This window comes from Colossoma macropomum, unplaced genomic scaffold (genome assembly GCF_904425465.1).
Source record: "Colossoma macropomum unplaced genomic scaffold, Colossoma_macropomum, whole genome shotgun sequence".
Lineage (NCBI taxonomy): Eukaryota > Metazoa > Chordata > Actinopteri > Characiformes > Serrasalmidae > Colossoma > Colossoma macropomum.
In genome coordinates, this window is record NW_023494792.1 from 37941121 (window position 1) to 37947258 (window position 6138).

A 6138-nucleotide genomic window follows, 5' to 3' on the forward strand; every position below is an offset into this window, starting at 1 on the left:
AAATGTATTTGCCATCAGTTGGTGTGAGGTAAAAATTCCTCTACATACAGTTTCACAAATACAAGAGCGACTCTTGGATTTCCTTTTAGGTGGGGTTGTAATAAGGACATAGTTCCTGTTAAGAGGCCACATAAATTCAGAGAGCTCCATAATTACCTCATAATATCTCTAGATACATTTGTTATAAGAAGAAAACGTTATTAAACATCAACCCCACCACTGATGGGTTAGTGACTACAGGTTTAGTAGGTGGAATAAACACTGGAATACCGGACAATTAACTGATTAACTGATGCTGCAAGCATCAATTTAGTTGCTGAGATGTAAAGAAAGTCAATCAGAGTGGTTTAATGTGAAATGGTTCCTTGAGGAGAAACGCACTGATTTCTTCACAGTGGTGGTGATAGGAACTAGGTGTCGTGATGTAAACATACTGAATGAAATGTCTAAGGCAACCAGTGATGAGGTAGGGGCGGCACTGGGCCAGGTTTGAGCAGGTAAAATCCACATGGAATGGAACTGACTGGAGAGGAGCCATGGTGGAGAGAAACCATGGTGAGGGAAAAGTGACAGGTGTAATCTCTCTCTTCAGGCATTTGTCTATTTATTTATTTGCTTGTTTGTATGTTTGTTTGTTTGCATGTTGTTGTTAGGGTTCAAGGGGCCTGCAAAGATGTTTGTGTCCAGAGGCCTTGCAAGACCATGATCCCTCCCTGCTGAAATACCTCATTTCATATATTATTTTGTCTGTTTTACACTCAGTTGTAGACACGGAAAAGCGTCTAATCGTGAGGCTAATAATCTGGGCTTCAAGAGCTTTGAGAAGTGAGGCTTGCTTTGGTCGAGGACCCATTTGTTTGTTTTCTTTGCTGTCCAAGGTTCTCTCAAAAGTTTTTGCCAAAACCAAAGTTCAGTGTATTTCAACCCTCTTGATCTGCCTTGTCCTTGTCGTGCACTGTGTGTGATTATTTAGTGTATTTCCTGGATGGGTTCCTGACTCCTGCTTAGTTTTTGAGTTTCCTGGTTTGTTTTCTGAATTTTTCAGTCTCTAGTTTACCAGTTTTCAAGTCTCTGTGGTTTTGTTTGGTCAACTCTTTTCATGGATTTCACTACCACGCTTGCCACTTCAAACCTGGACTCTAATAAAAGAAACTCGCACTTGCATGCTATTGCCATGCCTCCCAGAGGAGGCAAATCAATACATTTAAAGATCTTTCAAGTTCCTTTATATTCGTTATGCCAAGTGCCAATCTGTGTTATTTCTTTGGGTCTTTTGTTGTTAATAACTAATCCAAGTAGGCATAAGCTGTCCACCACTTTCACATCTTCTCCATCAGTGCTGAAGTTAGTGGTCTTTTATGTTGTCAAAACCAGTTTTCTTCATATTTAGCCGAAGTCCTGCCTTTTTCCTCTGTTCTTTAACTTTCCTTATAAGGGCCTTCAGATCTTCCCAATTTTCCATCATGAGTGTTGTGTCATTTTTGTCGTTGGGTCCACAAGGAGAAAATACACACTACAGCAGGGCTTTGAAGGAGGCATTTGTTGTCAAAAATCATAAATAAATTCACGGATCACACTCTGGTGCAGCTTATAAAGACAAATTTCTCGAAGACTAAATGTTGAAGAGCAAATAAAACAATATCCAAGAGGTAGGAAAAGCAGAGGCAAGGAAAAAAATGCTTTTGCCACTGGGGGGCAGTAGAGGGATATTTCTCACGAGTTATAAGTAGTCTGTGGAATTGACTGATCTAACCATCCATCCATCCACCATCTAAACCGCTTATCCTTCTGGGTCGCGGTGGGGTGCTGGAGCCTATCCCAGCTGTCATTGAGCAGAAGGCAGGATACACCCTGGACAGGTCGCCAGTCCATCGCAGGGCAGACAGACAGACATACACATTCACACACCTAGGGGCAATTCAGCATGTCAAATCAGCCTGACTGCATGTTTTTGGACTGTGGGAGGAAACCGGAGTACCCGGAGGAAACCCACGCAGACACGGGGAGAAAATGCAAACTCCACACAGAAACTACCCCGTTCACCCGGCCGGGAATCGAACCCAGGCCCTTCTTGCTGTGAGGCGACAGCACTACCCACTGCACCACCATACCACCCCCTGATCTAACCAGTTCTGGCAAATTCCTCAAATATACTAGAAAGATTCACCAGCATGCTACACATCACTGACCCATTACTGACAAAGATGCACTTCTGATGATAGTATATACCGTAAATTCTAACATGTTCAGATGTTCAGTTTACTTGGAAATGGTTTGGAAACCTCTTGCAACCCTTTCACCAGACAAACTTGCAAGACAAATTCATGTTGAATTACTGATCAACTTACAGTGTTAATGTTTTGAAATATAGTTTGAGATCAAGTTAGACGTAAGCGTTTAAATGAGCAAATATTTTCTGGCAAGCATTTACAGACAAACAAATTAAAGAGTGAAACTCAACACTTTTTTTCACTTTACCTGAACTTGGTCAAGGCTTAATTATCTCATTCCCACACCTTACTAAGTCGTGGCCACGACTCAATTATCTCGTTCCCATGCCTTATTAAGTCGTGTGATGGATTTACATTAGATGTTGGAATGTTACATTAAATGCTGTGAGGATTTGATTGCATTCAGCCACAAGAGCATTAGTGAGGTCAGGTACTGATGTTGGGGGATTAGTTCTGGATCACAAACTCCACTCCAACTCATCTTTAAGATTTTGGATGGAGCTCCATCACTCCAGAGAAGACAGTTCTACTGCTTCACAACCCACTGCTGGGGGGCTTTACACCCTTCTAGTTGACACTGACATTTGGGCGTGGTGTCCTTAGGTTCATGTGCAGCTGCCCCATAGCATTCCATTCTATTAGCAAAGGTTTTCTACAGAGATTATACAAGTTGTGTGGCAACTGAGACTTGTGTCAGCAATGTGTGCACCCTAAGGTAGCTGAATTCACTGATTAGAAGGGGTGTCTGTATATCTTTGAATACATATTGTGTATCAGGAGTTAACTTAAGCTTTTTCACAATGCAACCCTTTTTAGGGTTAAAATATTTTAAGACTCCCTTTTTATAGCTGCATTTATAACCGTTTGACTTCATGCTTATGATGTCATAACCATGATGTTTTTGGGGACTAAATGATGTTGAACATTTTGAAACTTTAACAATGTTTCCAGAGTATATTCCACAGTAAAAACAAAGTAATTTTTTCCATTATGTAGGTATACATTAGGGTCAAATAAATGTTTGAACATCCAGGTTAAATAAAATAATGCTCAGAGACTTTCAGAGGTGAGTAGAGTAGCCTAAACCCATCTTCCTCCTCAAACAAACTGCTGCTTCTATGAAATAATGACTGCAGTAAAAGTAAAAGTACCCATTACAAAGCACCAACAGTACAGATGCAGCCATCAACTGAACTAGACTCTTAAAAAAGATGGTTCTTCAAGGGTTCTTTAGACAAGAAAATGGTTCTATATAAAATCATGAACACTCAAAGAACCCTCTGCATGATTTAACGGGTTCTTTGCATAGTGAAAGGGCTCTTCAGAATGATGGAGAATGTGCTGCGAATGGTTCTATACAGAACTTTTCTGAAAAGGGCATTATATAGCACTAAAAAGGGTTCCAGTATTGGTACAAACCAAAAAACTTTTTTTGGTATTATATATAACCCTTTTTGCTAAGAGTGTAGGCCTGGGCGATAGGGCAATGTATCGGATATCGGACATCAGATATCGTCCGATGGTGGGCAACTAACCTGATGGCAATGTGTAGAAGGCGATAATCACAGTTTTGGTAAAAGAACTGAGAGCAACTTAGAGCGAATCATGAAAATTATTTTGAGATATCGCTCAGGCCTGAACAAAACAATAAAATTAAGCATGAAAAGAGAATAATTAAAATATATGACACAATGGAAATAAGTGAAAAAGTAAATTCCAGTGACTGTGGTAGAATCATTTCCTTATAAATGTACTTAGTAGAAGCAAAAACAGTATCATATGAAAATAATCAGCGAAGTGTAAATCCATCAAAATTTTACTTGAGGAGACGTACTGAGTTAATGTCACCAGTTTCTGTCCATCTCTGGTGACTTCACACAGTATTCCTCCTTACTCTAAAGCACAATCGCTCAATCTGCTGCAACTGTGCACAAACTGAACATCTGTGAGACCTTTTCTAAAGAAACTCAAGCCGGACGGCTGCATCCTTAGGGGAAAGCGTACTGGTCTGATTGGTATCCCCAGAGGGGGCGTCCTAGGAAAGGTCATCACAGCTCATTTGCAATGGAGAGGTGAGTCACTTTGACTCCATAGCCAAGTCGCTAGCTAATTAGACCTGAGTATGATTAGACTGGGCACAGATTTAGAGCACCAGTACCCTGAAACTCTGGAAAGATTTGGACCTTGGTGCAATAATTTCTCTGTTTTTCTGGAACACTTTTGTGGGGGAGAGGTAGCTTCTGGCAGTCAAATAAAGGAAAGAACTCAACAAAAGTAAATTTCATGTCTGGTGAGAATATGATTTCCATAGAACTTGACATTTACACATTCAGTCAGGCAAAAATTTAATTTAATAAACTGAGACTTCACACATATAACTCTACATTCATTATAAACAGGTATTTATATCACAGGAAACTGCTGCATTAACATTTAATTAGCCTTTTAAATAAGCAAATATTTTCTGGCAAGCATTTACAGACAAACAAATTAAAGAGTGAAACTCAACACTTTTTTTCACTTTACCTGAACTTTAACAGTATGTGAAGATAAACTGACTGCAGCTCAAGTTTAATCCCCAGTAAAAACCGGAGTAGTGAGTCTTTTTCACTGTTATGATTTATTGCTTATGGCAGTGGCTTGGCTTGCCATTTTACTCTGCAGCGTTTTTGGAGGAGTTTGGTATGTTTAAATCCACAGAAATGAGCACTTCTACAGTTCAGTGAGTTAGCTGTCTTTGCCTTGTCGAGCGTTTATCGGGCCACCCCCACCCCCCGCTCTTTAAACTCCCAGCCTCTTTTAAAGCACACAGCTCAAACCACTTCTGATGGAAAATGCAGATGTTTGCAAGTTTGCTTCGTAAGCGCATGGAATTGGTTTAGGAGGAATGCTGCTTCAAAGACAAAAGAGGAGCAGCGGAAAAATAGACAGACATACAGAAAAGCGTAGAAAGCGTAGAAAAATACAGAGAAATCCAATGTGAAATACAAAGACCGAGGTGTTCAGTTGATGTATTCGGTTCCCTAATACTTTCATTTAATCACTCACATACTCAACAATTCACACATCCATTACCTTACTTATTCATTCACTTCCTCAGTTTAACCAACTCACTCATCCATTCACTTACTCATTTTCACTCTCTTTCATTACCTTCCTCATCCATTCACTCAGTTACTCATGCACTCATTTATTCACTCGCTCTTACCCAACATACTCATTTATGCATTTGTTCACTCGCTCACTCATTTACCTTCTTTTTAACTCATTCAGGTAACCATTCACTCACTCATGTATTCAGTCACTCACTCACTCTTTCATCAGCTCACTCATTTATGCATTCGTTCACTAGGTCACTTTCATTCACTCATTTTCACTCTCTTTCATTACCTTCCTCATCCATTCACTCACTCATTCACTTAAACTTTTACCAACTCGCTCATCAATTCTCTTGCTCATCTATTCCTTCACTCACTCATGTATTTAGTCACTCGCTCACTCATTCACTTACTCATTCACTCACTCACTCACTCCTTCACCAGCTCACTTATTTATACATCCATTCACTCAGTGTTGGTAAGCTCAGTCCATATTGAGTGTCCACTGAATCAGAGTGTGTACAGAGTGAAGGAGAAGCAGATGCTCTGAGTCACACACACACACACACACACACACACACACACACACACACACACAGAAACCAGCATATATATTTACCATTCATGTACAACATATCTAGCCTTACCCCAAAAAAGGTAATACGTTAAAAAGTATATTAACATATATTCTACTAAATATACAATATACTTCATTTTTACGGTGGGACTGCCGTGGTCTTTATCCAAATGAGTCTTTGTCAAAAATGTTCCTTGATTCTTGTATGTTCTACAAGACGTAAATCACAACA